Consider the following 19,041-nt stretch of genomic DNA (forward strand, 5'->3'; position numbering starts at 1 on the left):
AGTAGAAGTAAAACTTTCACTGTTTCCAGATGACATGATTCTGTATATAGGAAACCCTAAAGATTCCACTAAAAAACTACTAGAACTGATAAATGAATTCAGTAAAGTCATGGGATATAAAATCAATGTTCAGAAATCTGTTGCATTCCTATATACTAATAATAAAGTAGCAGAAAGAAAAATTAAGAAAACAACCCCATTTACAATGGAAATTATAAAATCCCACTTACAATGGAAAGATATTCCATGCTCATAGATTGGAGGAACAAATATTGTTAAAATGTCTATACTACCCAAAGGAATCTACAGATTTAACTCAATCCCTATCAAAATGCCAACAGCATGTCTCACAGAACTAGAACAAACAATCTTAAAATATGTATGGAACCACAAAAGACACCCAAATAGCCAAAGCAATCTTGAAAAACAAAAACAAAAACAAAAACAAAACTGGAGGAATCATAATTCTAGACTTCAAGTTATATTGTAAAGCTACTACTATACTTCAAGTTATATTACAAAGTTACAAAATTACTACTACAAAGTAGTAATCAAAACAGTGTGGTACTGGGACAAATGGACACATAGATCAACAGAACAGAATAGGAAACGCAGAAATAAATACACAATTATATGGTCAATATTCAACAAAGGAGGAACAAATACACAATGGGAAGAAGACATTCTCTTAAATAAATGGTGTTAGGAAAACTGGACAGCAACATGCAAAAGAATGAAACTGGACCACTTTCTTTTACCATACACAAAAAACAAACTCAAAATGGATTAAAGACCTAAATGTGAGACCTGAAATCACAAAAATCCTAGAAGAGAGCACAGGCAGTAATTTCTCTGACATCAGCTGTAGCAACATTTTTCTAGATATGTTTCCCAAGGCAAGGGAAATAAAAGCAAAAATAAACTATTGGGACTACATCAAAATAAAAAACTTCCACACAGCAAAGGAAACAATCAACAAAACTAAAAGGCAACCTAAGGAATGGAGAAGATATTACCCCACGACATATCTGATAAAGGGTTAGTATCTGAAATATATAAACAACTTGTGCAACTCAACACCCAAAAAAACAAATAATCCAATTAAAAATGGGAAGAAAACATGAACAGACATTTCTCCAAAGAAGACATCTGGGTGGCCAACAGACACGTGAAAAGATGCTTAATATCACTGATCATCAGGGAAATGCAAATCAAAACTATGATTAGAGATAAGCTAGCACCTCGCACCTGTCATAATGGATAAAAGCAAAAACACAAGAAACAACAAGCGTTGGTGAGGATGTGGAGAGAAAGGAACCCTCTTGCACTATAGGGGGGAATGCAAACTGGGGCAGTCATTGTGGAAAACAGTATGGAGGTTCCTCATAAGTTAAAAACAGAGCTACCCTATGATTCAGGAATTGCAGTCCTGGAATATTTACCCCCAAAATACAAAACCATTAATTCAAAGGAATATATGTACCCTTCTGTTTATTGCTGCATTATCTAGAACTGCCGAATTATGGAAGCAGCTCAAGTGTCCATCGATAGATGAATGTGCTAAGGCAGATGAGGCACAGTGCACGGGAGGTGAGGGTCTTGGGGAAAGACCCAGAACACCTACAAGTAGAGTCTGTGACCCCATTTTATGTGTGGGTACACGAAACAGACTGGCATGGGCTGGGCTGACTAATCATGCCAGGGCATGAAGGACAACAACATCTATCTGAGTTGTTACTATGTAGACACTTATCAAGCCAGGACAAAAAGGACAGTCATCTTTAAAAAATAAAACTGGGGGCACCTGGGTGGCTCAGTTGGTTAAGCATGTGACTTCGGCTCAGGTCATGATCTCACAGTTTGTGGGTTCGAGCCCTGTATCGGGCTATATGCTGACAGCTCGGAGCCTGAAGCCTGCTTCAGATTCTGTGTCTCCCTCTCTCTCTGCCCCTTCCCTGTTCATGCTCTCTCTCTCTCTCTCTCTCTCTCAAAAATAAACATTAAAAAAATAATAATAAAACTAAAAATAAAATCACACGAAAGGAACCTACTGAACTCTTAGAATGATCCAGACACTGTTCTAAAACATTACATGAGTTGCCTCATTTACTACTCGGTAATTTTTTGAAGATGCGCTCTTCCTATCCCCATTCTATATTTGAATTAAAAAGGAAAAGAAGAGTTTTAGAAAAGTGAAACAAATAGCCAAAGGTTATACTGCCAATAAGAAACCAAACATCTGTCCCTTGCTGGAAGTTGCCTGATATTCTTAGAGGAACAGTGAAATCGTGCGTACAAAGCAGTAAAAATCACAAAGCTAAGACGGAATCAGAAATTTAGACTCAGGGTGGTAGGATGGAGGTCACCGAGTCATCTGGCCCAAACCCGTCACAATAGACGAGTGAGTTGTGGTACTTGCCTAAGGTCATGGCCATGGAGTCTGGAAACACTGGTCCATATCTGGTCCTTTGCTCCTTTGTGGGCATACAGGGAGGTTATGCTCTCTGGCCCCCTTGGCAGTCACTGATCCTTGGGCCGTGAGTGGCAATGATATGTGTCACTTGCAGGTTGAAGTATTTGATGCGGAGGCATTAGAGGGGGTGTGGGTTCTCCATGATCTCTCTTCCTCTGCTCTGGTGACCCTGATAAGTGCCTGTCCCAGATGATAGGCTACCCGATCCCTGAGTCACCACTTGGAAGAAATCTCCTTCAGAGACTCATCAGACCAGGAGTGCGCTTTGCATAAGCAAGAGATAAATGCTTATGTGTTAAGCAACGATTTTACCACAGCAAGCCCCCCCACCCATCCTGATTAACATAGCCTCCTAATTAACACCAGTTAATGAAGAAGACTCCTGAGCTCAATTATAAATCTTCTTTAACATTTCTTTCATTAACATTTCCAATAAATGCCACAGATAAAAAGGTTTTATTCCTAGATAACCACACACAGCTAAATTAAATGTGACCCATATCTTACACCATTCACAACCATTAACTCAAAATGGCTTAAAGACTTAAATATAAGGGGTGCCTGGGTGGCTCAGTTGGTTAAGCATCTGACTTCGGCACAGGTCATGATCTCACAGTTCGTGGGTTCGAACACTGGGTTGGGCTCTGTGCTGACAGCTCAGAGCCTGGAGCCTGCTTCGGATTCTGTGTCTCCCTCTCTCTCTACCCCTCCCCTGTTTGTTCTCGCTCTCTCTCTCAAAAATAAACATTAAAAACATATGTTTGAATTAAAAAAGAAAAAAGACCTAAACATAAGACCTGAAACCATGAAACTCCTAGAAGAAAGGACCCTGGCAATGATGTTTTGGACAGGACACAAAAAGCCCAGGCACCAAAAGCAGAAATCACAAGTGGGATGCCATCAGACTAAAGCCTCCGTATAACAAAGGAAACCACTAACAAAATGAAAAGGCAACCTACGGAATGGGAGAGAATATTTGTACACCATATGTGAGAGAAGGGATTAATATCCAAAATATGTAAAGAACTCATATAACTCAATAACAACAACAAAAAAACCCAGACAACCAACTTAAAACTGGGCAGAAGGGGGGCACCTGAGTGACTCTGTTCATTGAGCGTCTGACTCTTGGTTTCAGCTCAGGTCACGATTTCACAGTTCACGAGATCAAGCCCCACATCAGGCTCTGTGCCTACAATGTGGAGCCTGCTTGGGATTCTCTCTCTCCCTCTTTTTCTGCCCCTCCCCTGCTTGTGCTCTCTTTCTCTCTCTCTCAAGAATAAATAAACTTAAAAAAATTTTTTAACGTGTATTCATTCTTGAGAGAGAGAGAGAGACAGAGTGCAAGTGGGGGAGGGGTGGAGAGAGAGGGAGACACAGAATCCAAAGCAGGCTCCAGGCTCTGAGCTGTCAGCACAGAGTCCGACGCAGGGCTCAAACTCACGGACCGTGAGATCATGACCTGAGCCGAAATCAAGAGTCAGACACTTAACCAACTGAGCCACCCAGGTGCCCCTAAAAATTTTTTTAAATGGGCAGAGCTAGTGGACATTTTTTCCACAGAAGACATCCAAATGACAGGTAGATGAAGAGCTGTTCAATGTTGCATTTCAAAATATACTAAAATCTCTTTAATTCAGAGGTCACATTTCAGGCAGTCTCAACTCTAAGACATAGTTACAAATGGGAAATAAATATAAAAGGTCTCCAGATCACAGAAACTTATGAAATAAAGTCCGCATTTTAAACCATAGGAGAGGGGTGCCTGGGTGGCTCAGTCGGTTGAGCGTCCAACTCTAGCTCAGGTCACGATCTTGTGGTTTGTGAGTTTGAGCCCTGTGTTGGGCTCCGAGCTGACAGTGCAGAGCCTGTTTAGGATTCTCTCTCCCTCTCTCTGTCTCTCAAAACAATAAATAAAAACTTAAAAAAAATAAAAACTTTTTAAAAAATAAACCATAGGAGAGCCTCTTCGGCTCGTGCAGAGCCTGTTGACTTTTAATTTACATATAGTTCTAACCAAACATTCTTTTTCTTCCAATCACAGAAAATTGGAATACTCCGGGTTTCCAGAAGCAGGCACACAGGTGAGCAGAGTGACAAGCAATTGGAAGACATTCAAAAGAGAGGGGGTTCAGCCCATGACAATGATCAGTGGCCAGAGGGACAGCCTGAGTCCTTTTCGTTTAAAATCTCTAGGACAGCAGGGAAATGCAAACCAGATTTGAAAACCTTCCCTTCAAGATGTTTATTTTTTTCCCCTAAATTTGGGGTTTAAAAGAAAGCACTCCCAAGTCTTAAAGCTATCGAAAATACAAAGAGAGACAGAGACAAAGGGAGAACTAGAGTAATCCATTTCGAAATACTCCCGGGATGTGAGGGAACTTTTTATTTTCTGCATCTTGCTTAACCGTATTAAAATTTGTCGCAACGGTCGTGTATTACCTCTGCGATCAAAAGGTATGGTCTTCAACGGATGGGTACGGGATACGAAAACATCACGTTGGGAGAACGATTTTCCAAGTAGGCTGGAAAGGAGGTGTCAACTTTGCTAGTCTATTCTTGCCTATCCTTACTGAAGAACAACCACTACTAAAAATAGAGTTTCCGTTGCTTTTCTCAGCTCGACAAAGCAGAATGTGTCACTTCAGAGGCCATCTTGGTCCAACTCTTAAGTCGGTTGCCCGATCCCATGGGGCGTTTAGAAATATTGAGGCACCAACTTACTTAGGCGAGTTCTACCTGCTTTTTCATTTCACTAATGGGAGAACAGGCTGAGCTGCCTTTCATGCCCTCACAAGCTGAACTTTGGATGCACCACGAGACAAAGTTTCTTCTGAATTGGATAATTAAGTTGGTGTTTACATAAAAGAACTGATACGGCCAAGTGGCACAGAGCTGTGACCAAGTTGCTGAGCCTGTTGTGTCACAAGTGAGTCCAAAGGTAAAGGCATCGTTGGAGAGGAGCGTGTTTTGCGTTCCAGTGTGTTAAGTCCAGAGTTGATATGTTCAAAAGATTTAACTACGGGTTCAGCCTAGGCAACGACCAATTGGAGCAGATGCCAGAGTAAACAGCTGGTCTACCTGTACCAGTGCCTTCCTGAACATCAATGAGTTACAAGCATTAGAAGCAGAATAAGTAATCATCTGACCAAAAATAAATAAAGTTCTGCAGTCCATCCTGAAAGAGACAGACCACAGATAGCAGGTTGTACATAGACCCTTGTGAGCACCGTTAAAGGGGAAAAACATAGGGGCGCCTTGGGTGGCTCCGTCGGTTAAGCGTCTGGCTTCGGCTCAGGCCATGATCTTGAGTTCACGAGTTCGAGCCCCGCGTGGGGCTCTGTGCTGACAGCTCAGAGCCCGGAGCCCGCTTCGGATTCTCTGTCTCCCTCTCTCTCTGCCCTTCCCCCACTCACGCTCTGTCTCCCTCTCTTTCAAAAATAAACACACATTTAAAAAACAATGTTATGAAGGGGAAAAACATCAGAAAACTGGCATGATCCTCCTGACCGGCCTGCCGTCCCTGCTGGGTGACTCTTCCTCTGCAGTTCCTGCCATAATGAAACTGAATTGTGAGATGAAAGAAAATGCCTTGCTCTAGTTTCGGCAGGTTGGAAGCCAAATTATCCCTGAAAACCCTTTGGAGGGAGAAAAAAATTCAATTAGTAGAGGAGAAAGATGAGATATGAGCGACACTTAAAATCTTGCCCGGGGAGAGAGAATCTGTCTCCATCACACCCATGTTACAGGCAGAAGGAGGCGAGGGGACCCAGTTATCAGCAGCTCTCCTAAGTGCTCAGGGTTTCACAGCAGGTAAACCACGGAGTGAAAGCCACGGATGCAGCACAAGTGCAGACATGATGACAAATGACAATGTGTATCGAGAAGCCGACAGGCAGGGATCACTGAGGATTGTCACAGCCAGAAGAGTGTGCTCATCTAAAGGGGAGTCCCCACTCACTGGTGCCATGAGGAAACGAAGGCCCAAGGTTGATGGATTTTTTTTGGGGGGGGCGGAAAGTTAGTAATATGGGGCTTACCTTAAATTTCTTGATTTTCAAATGTAGGCAAACCATTACCAAAAAATTTTTTATGTTTATTTTCAAGAGAGAGAGAGAGAGAGGGAGGGGCAGAGAAGGAGGGAGACGCAGAATCCGAAGCAGGCTCCAGGTTTCAAGCTGCCGGCACAGAGCCCGACGCGGGGCTCAAACCCACAAACCGGGAGAGCATGACCTGAGCCAGTGGGACGCTTAACCGACTGAGCCACCCAGGCGCCCCTAGGCAAACCATTTTTAAAAAAAAATACCTCACTACTTACACTATGTGAGACAAATTGAACATATGCAGGCTTGTTACAGCCTCTGATTTAATCCATTGCTTCCCTCGTTTAAATATATTCCTTGAGGGGCACCTGGGGGTTCAGTCGGTTAAGCTTCTAATTGGCTCAGGTCATGATCTCGTGGTTCGTGGGTTCGAGCCTTGCGTCAAGCTCTGTGCCGACGGCTCAGGGCCTGGAGCCTGCTTCGGATTCCGTGTGTGTGTCTCTCTCTGTCCCTCCCCTGGACCTGCCAGTTTAAGGATGGCCTGTGCCAGATGGCTCATCTCTGTTCCATGCGGTCTCTCATTCTCCTGCAAGCTGGCCCAGGTTTGTTTGTGTGGCAGCTAGGCAACTGTCCAAGAAAACGAGTGGAAACCTGCAAGTCTTTGAGGGCCAGGCTCAGAACTGGCGCCTTGTAACTTCTGCTGCCTTGTACTGCCCAAAGCACGTCGCGGGGCCAGCCCAGATTCAGGGGGAGGAGAAATGGTCTCCGCGTCTCATGCTGCAGAAGGTGTGGGTTCAGGGAGGGGTGGAGAACTGTGGTCATCCGGGCCATCGACTTCACCTGATAAGAAGGCACATGCAAAGTTGCCTTCTGGGAAACTCCAAGTCATCTGCTATTTCGAGAGCAGAGAAGGCAAAGGGGGGACACCGAGGAAAGACAGGACAAGGGTGGCGAGAAGAGGCCAGTTCGTGGAGGTCCTACCAGGTATGTGGCCCAGTGAAATACAAAGATGTTTTAAATCATTCTCTTGGATTTTGCAGGGAATACAAGACAGATGCCAAGTAAACATAATGCAAGATTGAACATAAGCATCTTACATAAGATGCTCTGGGGGCTTGCAGAAAGGAGAGATCCTCTCTAGTTTGAAAAATCAAGGCGGGCTTCATGAACAAGATGGAATTGAAGCCAAACTTTGAAGAAGAAACCAGATTTGGCCAGGGAGAGGTGTGGATGCTGGAGCGTCAGCGCAGGGGAAGGAAAGTCCCAAATATATACAACAGCAGACAGCGTGGTTTGGGTAAACTGAGGCAGCAGTCCTCAATCGTTTTCTCCCTTAACCTTCTGAAAGATGCTCTTCATATGTGACACTCCCACATCCGTACCCCAGTATGTCAGAGTGAGGACAGGATACAGTGTTACGGAAGGTGGCCGGCACTCTGGATGGAACCCCACCCCCTGTCGCCCGCTGGTCCATTGTGACCCTGAGCCTGAGACCCACTGATGTAGGCTTTGTCGGGGGGCAATAAAATCTACAGCTGAGGGATAAGTTACTGGATGTTCTCAAATGTTCTAAAATGCCAGGTTGGGCAATCTTAACTGAGTGAACGCAGGAAAGGGTCCCCGAATGTGTTTGAGTGAGACAAACATGTGAAGAGACCTGCATTTTTGCAAACATAAAGGAGCAGGTGGGGCTAACAGACAATGCTTATTTCCATCCCCTGGCATGGCCAACATCACTAACTGGCCGCAGGACTTCTTGAGGCCCTCCAAATGTGTCCCTGCTTAGTGCTCTAATGCTGTAGAAGTTGGAGCTGAGACAGGCAGCCATTGAAGAGTTGAGACCCCATTTGGGGGGGAGGGGAAGCAGAGCTTAGGTGGTCTGTGGGGGTGACAGTGGGAACAGAGAGGAGGAAGATATCAGAGAAGTGTCGATTATCCCACTAGGAGTTGCCACCAGGTCAACATGGGAAAAGGAGAAGAGGGAAGACCAAGCGTCAGTCCAATTTTTGAAGGGCGGGAGAGACTCATGGTGCCATGTGCCAAAAGAAGAAACTTGGGGAAGTCAACTGATTGTGCGGTGGAGAAGGAGGTGGGTTTGGTGTGAGTTCTGGGTATAAACACAAGGCCCAAAAGCCATCAGGACGAGGGCTAAGGCCGACGCTCGTAACTCTAACACCGAACCAAAACTTCACGAACATAGCGTTTCTTCCAAGCTTCCAGCAACGTCAAAAGAGCGCATGTGGGAGAGAAACACGCTTTTTGTTTCTTCTTGGACTATCACGACCTTGTTCGAGATTCCTGCTGGAACCCGGAAGCCAGAGAGAGGTGAAACATTGGTGGTGGAAGGGTTTTGTCTTTCTTTCGCGGGAGAAACAGCTGGAAAGAAGCACTCCTGTGCACATCGAAGCCCGAACTTCTCTGCTCCGTTCTTCAACCACTGCTTTGTGACTGCAGGAAGCGCCGGCTCAACGCAACGCGGAAAACTTGATCCAATTTTGACAGCCATTGTTCTGTGACGTCTGAATCGAGATCGTTTTCCATGCAACAAAAGTGGAGGCCCATGTTCCGAGGAGAGGAGCTAAATTTCTAGTCACGTACCTTGCAGGGAGATGGTAAACAATGGTGGCTTAAGAGGAAGCGTTCTAGGGGTGCCTGGGTGGCTCAGTCGGTTAAGCGGCCGGCTTCGGCTCAGGTCATGATTTCACGGTCCATGAGTTCGAGCCCCGCCTCGGGCTCTGTGCTGACAGCTCAGAGCCTGGAGCCTGTTTCAGATTCTGTGTCTCCTTCTCTCTGACCCTCCCCCATTCATGCTCTGTCTCTGTCTCAAAAATAAATAAACGTTAAAAAAATTTAAAAAAAAATAAGAGGAAGGGTTCTAGATCAAGATTTTTTTTTTTAGTATTTATTTTTGAGAGAGAGAGAAAAAGAGAGAGAGGAAATGAGCGGGGGAGGGGCAGAGGGAGAGGGAGACAGGATCTGAAGCAGGCTCCCTGCTCCGAGCTGTCCGCACAGAGCCTGACGTGGGACTCGAACCCACGAACCGTGAGATCATGACCTGAGCTGAAGTTGGATGCTTAACTGACTGAGCCGCCCAGGCGCCCCTCTAGATGGAGATTTCTTGAGGTCAAATCCCAGCAATGCCCTCACTGGAAGAAGTCACTTAACTTGATACATCAATTTCCTCATCTTTGAATTGGAGAGAATACTCACAACTACCTCTTCCTGTGGTTGTGAGGGTTCACTAAGAAGTACGTGTCAGGCAGACTGGATGAGTAAATCTGCTTTACAGTGCCCTTTATTTGTTTAGCACAGATGTTTATTAAGTGCTCATGAATAACTTCTCTCTCTTATATATCAGTTTCATCCACAGGGAGTTCTCATTTTCTAGACGGAAAGTTTCCTTTGGTTTTGCATCATCAGATGAGGAACTTCAAGGACCTCTCAATGAATGAATGCTCCCAGAGAGGGAGCTCTCCGAAGTGCCCCCACTCTCTGAGAAGATCTAAAGTCACCTTGGCCACAGAGTTCATCTATGTGGGGTGCTGGTCATACTCAGTCTCCGTGGCTGTGAGGTTAGGGAGACGCACTTCAACAAACAATCTTCCACCTCAGAGTTTGAAAAATTTCTTGTTCCTACTCGTGTTAACCCAAAGAGTAAATGACCTAGAAAAGGATTAGAGTACTCTTAAACTTCAGCTGCAAAGGTTCACTTATAAATTCTTCCCCTTATGAACATAGTAACATAAAGATGGCGTTATGTGTCTCCATCAACATAGTTCAGGGGTCTGAACACCTAGAAAAAGTGATAGCATTCCCTGGAAAGGTGACCTGGCCAGAATGCTCCTCGTCTTCGAACTTGTAGAGTTTTGCCACTAAGTAAACCTGATCGTGGGTCTATCGTGTGTTCTTTAACAATACAAAATAGTTTCTCCCAAAGGCAATTTTTTCCCTCTTAATGTCTTAAGGCAGCATCTCATCTCTTTGTCACAGAATTTTCTGTGACATGTCCTGGGAGCGGTGGGTTGCTACCCGTTTAACAACTGGCTCTCCAGGCATAGACAACCCCGGTGTGTTGTACTGGTGTGTACGTGAACACTCCCGCCACGGTTGATTTCAGGCCCCCCGAGGAAAACACTGGAAGTATATACAGCTGGCGCCAACGCACCAATGTGAACTTTCCTTACCCCACCGTTGTCACGACACAAACCACCTTCTAAGCCCTGAACGAGACATTTCGTAAGCATAGTCTAAGATAACAATGTTGTCCCTGGAGCTAGGGAGGCAATGGGGAGCAGGAATTGAGACTGGATATTCCAGACGGCTGCCGAAACCATATCCAACGGGTACCCACTGCTGTGTTCTGTATCACAAATACACTTTGCTGTTTTCCTTTCTGTTAGCTGCTCCTCCCAGACCAGGCCAGTCTGCAAGAGCAACAAAGACATGTGGGTAGCAGTAAAGAAAAACAATACAGAAAACAGTTGCAGAAGATTCTCGGAGGGCCTCAGGGACCTCATTTCTTGGCAGGATCCTAAGAAGCTCGTCAGCAGACATTCAAATTCTCCTTCACGGTCATCAGTGCTATTCTCTGCACTGCCCTCTTGTGGCCTCACCGCCTGCCAGAATCTAGTGATGGATGACTAACCCCTGACCACCTTCTTCCTCCTTCTCGAGCATCGTAAGGTCACCGAAGCTGTCCTCAGTGAGGTGTGAGGAGAGGCCTCATGACCATGGACACAACAGTTTCTGGTTTCCAGTGTTCTGGAGAAATTTGGGACAGATTCCCACGTGCTAGATGGGAAAATTGGGGAGGGGGACTACTTAGAGTCACAGCCCAAGTGTCCCCCGCTGCAGGAGGTCTGGGTATCAGAGTTCTTTCCCTTTAGGGTGACCCTTGACACTCAAGTCCGGTGATAGGAAGTGGCTCTTCACCTCCTGTTTAAGAGTCTTGATCCTAAGACTGGATAACTCATTACCTCAAAGGTTTTATGAACATTTTTTTTTTTCAAACACACCCATCCCACCCTGGTTCTGCTAGAACTTCTGAAACCTGCCCTGAGAGACGACGGTCCGGATTAGCCTGGTTCCCTCTCAATGATGCATTTGCGCTAGAGATCTGATGAGCTCTCCATTTCTCTCATCTACCGTTGACCTTGGAGCAGGAGTAGAAAGAAGGGGCACTCCTTTCTGTGAGAGGAAGAGAAAGGAGGAGGAGGCTGGCGACATTCTCCCTGCAGAAGGCTTTGAAAGGTGCCCATTTGGAAGAACGTGTAAAACCAGCTACCGATGTCTGTTCTTTAGCCAATGAGACAAGCCTTCTAGGTGTCACCTCACATCACAAACGGTTTCCTTTTGGCAAAGGGGACGGGGTTGGGGGCCACGCCTCTCCTCAGCCTCCTACCGAGGATCCGGTGAGCCCCCAGCTGGAGCTCATGGCTTAACCCATTTCTTCCTCTCACACTTTACACACTCCTCCATTCTGGTACCTACGGTTTCATGAGTGTCTCTCTCTCTCCACTGGAAGCTTTGGTGTCAGAGCCCATCCTATTTCTCTCCCTGTGACCAGCACCACATTTACACACAGGATCCCAATTTTACAAACGAAGCAAGTGAGGCTCCAGGTATTTCGAAGAGCCAGTAAGTTACGCACGTGGGACTCGAATTCACATCCTTTTCACTCCAGCTGCAGTGACATCACCCTGATCATCAATGCCACAGATGTCAGTTATTGGTGGCTGATGTGGCCGTGACAAAACAGAGATGGGCTGAGGACTGAATCAACCACGCCTCTGCAATGTGGCCTCCGTAGAAACCCAAAAAGGACGGGCTTCTAGGGTCTAGGTTGGGAGACACGTGGAGATTCGCTGCAATGGTGTCCCTGGAGAGGGCGGGGAGGCTCTGGGCCCCTTCCTCATACCTGCCTGGCCCTATGTATCTTTTCTATCTGGCTGTTCCTGAATTATACCCTTTTATAATAAACTGGTCATCTAGCTTAAAAAAAATAAAAAGATTAGAGATGGAATGAGATCCCAACAGGCTTTGCTTATGTCCCTATATCCTTGGAAATTCCACCAAGTCCGAGTTTTTGAGGATAGTTCCAATCCACTCAGAATTTCAGACATTCTTCAACGGCTCATATAAAGAAGAGTCATCCAAAAGGATGGGAAGGCCGGGATGACCAAGTTGAGCAGACTCATTACAAGAAGAGGGGAGGGGAAGGAAAAATTAGATACACAGAGGGAGACCACACCATAAGAGACTCTTAAATACGGACAACACACTGAGGGGTGCTGGGGGTGGGGGAAACGGGGGACGGGCATGGAGGACGGCACCTGTTGGGATGAACACCGGGGGTCGTGTGTAAGCGATGAACCACGGGCATCTACTCCCGAAGCCAAGACGACACCGTATGGTAGCTAAGTTGACAATTCAACAACAACAACAACAGAATTGGGATTCGAAAAGTTATCTCAGGTCACCCTACGTATCTGAGCCAGGAGGCCTCAGGCTGTGAGCCAGAAAATCCTGAGATCCTGCAGCTATGTGGTAAATCTGAAGAAGTTTGCTTCTGAAGACTAAGGATTCGAATCTCACTGTCGAAAACGGGGTAGGAAAGTGAGTTCCCGCCGCTTGACTTCCCCGATTCGGCACACAACTCTTCAGACCGAATCCAGCTCTCTGAACGCGGATCTGAAGATTCACGGAAAGGACAGCGAAAGGCCATCTTTCGAATTCCCCCTGTGATCACGACATTCAAATGACCTGAGCGCACACAGCCCTGGAATGCACACAGAATTAAGAAAAGCCGCCTTTGCGAGGGAAACGCACGGGGAGAGGAAGCATCTCTCCCCTCTCCCCCCCCCCCCCCCCGTCCCTTATTTTAATAAGTCATATTATTCAGGAGGCTAATAAACATCTGTTTCTTCTCAGTGTCAAGGGAGCCTGTGTGCAAACGCCAGCAACCGTGGCTCTCTGTCCTCGGGGGAGAAAACAAAGCACCATCCATCCAAGCCCAGCTACGTACCTGCGGCGGCAGCTGGCTGTTCAGAGAGGCAGGCGGGTCCCCGTCGCGAGCCCGAGTGCCAGGGCACTTGGGTGTCCCCGGCCCCCGCTCTCATGAGCACTGCCGCTTGCTGACTCCTGGAGGCTGAATGCGCCAGCCCGGGGAAGCCAAGGCTCTCCAACTTAACTACTTGTGTGCTGACTCACGCGCCGGGCAGGACGCGCCCCAGCTGAGCCTGCTTGTGGAAAAACCCTGCCCGGGCCTCCCAAGGTCACACCTGGAGCCCGTCCCCGGGCACCCTGCGCGGACACGGCGTGGGAAGGAGGCGTTCGTCTTCTCCGACATACCTGCCTCCCGCGTTTGATGTGGAAAAGGACACCCTTTCCTCCGCCGGGTCCCCTACGCCGCGCTGCGAGGAGACGTCGGGGGACAAATGCACCCAGAGACGTGGGGTAGGGTCACTGTCGGCGGAGGAGTCAGGCTCCGCGCAGAGGGGCCGCCTCGCTGGTCTGGAAAGGGTGTCACTGGAGAGACTGATTACACCCAACCGCCCTGGTAGCTCAGGGCAGCCAACGCAGCAGCGTCCACACTGTGCCCGGCCAAAAAACGGAGCATCGGCTGCCTGCAGTACAGCCTGCTTTAGACTGCGTGGTTTCTGGGGCCCCTGGGGGGGAAAATCCACTCTTCCAACCTTTGGGGCCCCGGTATCGGCAGCAGGGAAGAGAAGGCAAAGACCTCTCGCGTCTGATCAGGCCCCTCAAGGGCACGACATCCCGTCCGTCCGTCGTCTCCATGACAGGTAGCACAGGTGCCCAGGATTCTGAAAACCGGGGCCGCTTTCCTAGTTCTTGTTGGGCCGCTTCCTAGAAGCCGGAGGGGCGAAGCTTGCCTCCGAGCCCAGGGCAGAGCCCTGCTTTTCTTCAGGCGCAGCACAATCCACCCTGGGGCTCATGGAGGAGTTGGCCGCAAGGCAGGGAGGAGCAAGCGGCTGGGGATGGACCGTTGAAGGCGCCCGGAGACAGCCGGACAGCCGCGCGGGGATCTGCGGCCCGACTCGGCCCAGGCCCCCTCGGCAGCCCCCTGCCTGGAGTGGCCGAGCCGCTCGCAGCGATGTCTCACCTCCTAACTGGGCCCCGAGGCTGCGGGGCCTCCTGCGCCTGAAGCGCATCTACCTGGGGGACCTGCGAGCTGACGCTCGGGGAGTCACATGCGTCCGTGCACAGAGCACGGCCTGCAGGCTGAGTGTGTAATAAGACGGGCCGTGTAAGCAACAGCAGCAGTGTGCAGAACGCTGTATGCATGCCCTGTAGGGAGGGCTCCTAGCTCTCCCGCGACATCTGTGCTCCTCGCTTCTTCCGGGCATCCTGTGCGGTCTGGAGTGGCCATTCGCTGAGGTCCGGCCACTGGGGAGCGAGCGGAAGTGACAGGCACCAACGCCGGCCTTGGGCCCCCGCGTGCTTCTCCAGGCTCCCGCGGGGTCTCGGAGGGAGATGCCCGCAGTGACCCTGGATGTAGCAGGAAGAAGTAGGTAGAAAGCCTCCGTCAGCCTGAATGACCACACAGAGCTGCTGACCTTTGCGATTACTTTTAAATCATGGGCGGGATGGATGCAAAGCCGAACACTTTCTTTCAAAATTCCCTTCGGGGTATGTGAGCAACACAGTTCAAACACAGCTTGTCTGCAGAGCAAAGGCTAGACTCCTTCACGGGGTATTCAAACCCACCCAGCCCGAGGCCTCTGCCCTTGACCTGGCCTTTGACATTTTCCTGGTCATGCTGGGCACCTGGGCCTCTTTATGGCTCCTAAATGCACCTGTCCTATCCATCCCTGCTCAAACTTTTATCCTCAAAATACCTTCTCACCTACTCCCGGGTTAACTGAGTCACACCTCCCTGAGTTCAAAAACAAGGCTGCAAATTCTTTGACACTCCGTCCGTGGAATAGAGGGGATCTGTGTCATCCCCCCCACCCAAGACTCGGTGGGTTTATGACTGCCCGTGATGACAACAGAGGACATGGAATCTCTGCCGTGTGACTTCTGAGGCTGGGTCACAAAAGCCTTGTGTCAATTCTCCATTTCCTGGAGCACTTGCCCTTGGATCTGTTAAAATAACAAAATCCAACTGAGTCCGTTTTTAAAGATCTTCCTGGCTTTATTCAATGATTCGTGTATTGGGCGGCACCCCAATACAGACAGGAAGGGGCTTCGAGGAGCTATGCAAAATGGATGCCTTTGATAGGCAGCAGGGAGCAGGACAAGACAGTTACGTTGGGGGGGGGGGGAGAAAGCAGGTTGGTTATTGCAAGGTTACTTTCCTTTAGGGGAGGGCAGGGGTCTCTCAGGCAGATGATTTAACTAGTGCTGATTAGGTGATTCCCGATTGACTGGTTTAAGATTCCTTTCTTGGAGCGCCAAAAATGTAATTAAGTCTGAGTTTGGTGGTGTGGGGCTTAGCATAAGCGACTCCATTTTGGACCTGTTGTCTTGTCTTTAACAGAAGCGTGGGTCGCTTCTGGAGAAGCTTCTGAAGAAGTCTGGAAATCCTGAAGCTACTATGCAGCAGGGACCACACGTAGATGCTTTGGTCACAGTTCCGAATGGTCTCCTTTCAGCTACCCGCACGGAGGCGCCAGATAGACAAGTGAATCGGGGTCAGACTCCAAAGCAGTCCGTCCACCAGCAGGATCCAATGGAGGATCACCAATGCCACACGGAGGAGCAGTGTCTCCCAGCCAAGTTCTGCCCGGATTCCTGACCCACAAAACTATCAGCCACAATCAGACACCTGTCACTTTAAGCCACTACGCTTGGAGTAGTTTGGTATGAAGCAAACATAACTGGAACGCCCTTCTTCGGGGCCCGACACACGGTCTATATTTTTCCAGAAGCTTTATCTACCATCCTCCCCATTTAGATCTCTGGGTTGTTCGATCCTTTAGAATTCTGGTCTTGGGTTATTTCTTTTTTAATTGGGAGTTGTCCAGTCGCTCTTTGTACCACTTTACATAATAACGAGTGAACACGTTGATCAATAAGAATACTGAGCACGTAACACGAAGCCTCCTAGAACTGTGGGGTGGACGAGCGGGAGCTGGGGAAGGCAGGTGCTCTCCACCTGGTTTCGCTCTCTCTGGGCACCAGAATCTTGACCGTAATGATCAGGTGGTATTCATCCAACCCAATATTTATTCTCACGTATCTACTGAACGCCACCCGTCTGGCAACCATACTCTTTTGGACCCAAACAAAGCCCATCTTCTCATGAGACCCCCGTTCTACATGGAAGGAGACAAACAAAAAATAAATGTAATCTGTCAGGTCATGCGTGCGAAGAGGAAGAAGAAAAAGGCAGAATAAGAGGTGAGAGAATGTTGTTCTGTGTGATATAATCAAAGAAGTCCTCCGATAGCGCGACAGGCCAACAGACACCTGAAGGAAGTGGGAGAAAGAACCAGCCGTGTTTCTGCCCGAGGGAGCGCATTCCTGGGGAAAGGAAGGCCAGTGACAAAGGTCTCCCCCGACGAGAGTGCGGTGGATGGGTTGGAGGACAAACTGGCCCGGGTGGCCTGAGCCACGAGACCAAGACTGGAGCAGTGGCAACGGGGCCAAGGTGTGCGGAGTGGACCAGCAGGCGTGGCGGGCAGGAAGGGCTCGAGGACGCTTGGCGGTGCGCTGACTTCAGTGAGAAGCAGTGAGACGCTGACGGGCAGAGCAGCCGCACGATCTGAGCCTTGGAAAGCTTTCTCGCGTACCCGTCACCCGGGTTCCTGGGTGACCACACGCTGCAGAGGGGCGGGTTGAGGAGCAGTGAGGCGGATGGAGAGGCTCCCGCCCACCCCCAAGCCAGAGGCTCGGACCAGGGGCTGGAGGCGGAGGTGACGGAAGCGGTCAGTCACAGTAAGGGTGTGTCAGGAGGTGGAGGCAACAGGATTTCCTGGCGGGCTGCGAAGGATGGGAGAGAAACAGGAGGCACGAGTGATTCCACAGGCTTCTGGGCTGGAGCACGAGGAGAGTGAGATTGGCTGGGAGCGATCCACTCTCTGCAGAGACACCAGGAGAAAATACATTGCAAAGCGTGATGGGTTTCCAAGTTGACAGTTACGGACTAGCTTTGGTGCGAATTAGGGTTGGAAATCAAAGAGGGAGGCTGAAGTCATGTAAAAAAAATCTTTTTAAGTGTTTTATTTATTTTTGAGAGAGAGACAGAGAGGGAGAGAGCGAGCGTGAGCCGGGGAGGGGCAGAGAAAGGGAGACACAGAGTCCGAGGCAGGCTCCAGGCTCCGAGCTGTCAGCACAGAGCCCGACGCGGGGCTCGAACTCGTGAACATGAAGATCATGACCTGAGGAGAAGCCGGAAGATCAACCGACTGAGCCATCCAGGCGCCCCAGAGGCCAAAGCCATTTTTAAAGGGACCCGTTGAAAGAAAAATGCTAATTAATTAAATAATAGTACAAATAAGGGAAAACCATGCCAACCATGGCCTGACGAACGAACTTCAAAAACACTGGTATAGTTTAATACCCAATTAATCTAAGTATCTTTATTTTTTTATGCTTTTATTTATTTATTTATTTTGAGAGAGCGAGAAAGCGGCAGCATCCCCAGGAGGGTCCGCACGGTCAGCGCAGAGCCCGTCGTGGGGCTCGAACTCACCAACCGTGCGATCATGACCTGAGCTGAAAGCAAGAGTCCGACGCTTAAGGGACGGAGCCACCCAGGCGCCCCTCGTTCAAGTATCTTTCAAGAGAAGAAGAGCCTGGGCCATTGACTCTCTTCTGACGCGTCCAAATTTTTACTCATCTACAGTTTGCTAAATGACTTCCAGCCTCCCATGACCCCCACTACCTTTTCATTTCCACGTGGGGTCCGACTGGGGCCGTGTGTCCTGTGCCAAAAACCAGAAACAGCAGCAGTAGCTTATTCTCCTCCTGTGTTCGGATGCACTGTCCGAAGTTTGTTCTCATTGCGGTGCTCACAATTAGACTGGTTTCGAGATGACAGTGCGCCCCCCCCCCCCCCCCCCCCCCCCCCCGCACAGGCCACTTGCTGCCTTCATCCCGACGGGGGGCCACGGGCCTGGAACCCAGAGGGGGGGGCGGGGGGGGCATCTGGGTCTGCGGGGCTCCTGCGACACCGCTGACCTTCGGTGACCTTCGGTGCTTCCGCTGACAGGGCTGGGGGGGAAGCGACCCTTCCTGCTCAGGGCGGAAACCGGGAAGGCCTTATCCCGTGCCCCCCGGAACTCGAGCCCCCTTCCTGCCTGCAAGCCCTTCCCCTTCCGGCCCCGGAACAGCCCCGGCGCTTAGCTGCCGTTACTCTGGTTCACGCACACCGTCCGCAGCAGGCGCAAGTAGCCCCACGGCCGGAGTGACGCAGCTTGTCTCCTGGCCTCTCGCGTTTCAGCCAGCCCAGCGGAGGCCGGGGGCTGCTCTATTCCGTGGGGCTCCCCCAGCGCCCCACCGTGCCCCCAGCACGCTCGGAGGGAGACTCGGTGATGACTTTTAGCTAAAGCGACGGCT

The 19,041-nt window shown here is 49.2% G+C and overlaps 1 protein-coding gene across 2 annotated transcripts in view; it reads right to left on the bottom strand.

Moving 5' to 3' along the window:
• ASAH2 (N-acylsphingosine amidohydrolase 2) overlaps positions 1-13,737 on the bottom strand; it is an 85,544-nt gene extending 71,807 nt beyond the window's left edge. Inside the window, exon 1 of one of the 2 annotated variants that reach the window (XM_043596148.1) lies at positions 13,541-13,737. The gene's annotated coding sequence lies outside the window, so the exon portion shown is untranslated. The remainder of the gene's footprint in view (positions 1-13,540) is intronic. The other variant, XM_043596147.1, reaches the window with a different exon arrangement.
• Positions 13,738-19,041: the final 5,304 nt, after the last annotated feature.

The sequence above is a fragment of the Prionailurus bengalensis genome, chromosome D2 (genome assembly GCF_016509475.1).
Source record: "Prionailurus bengalensis isolate Pbe53 chromosome D2, Fcat_Pben_1.1_paternal_pri, whole genome shotgun sequence".
NCBI classification, from domain to species: domain Eukaryota; kingdom Metazoa; phylum Chordata; class Mammalia; order Carnivora; family Felidae; genus Prionailurus; species Prionailurus bengalensis.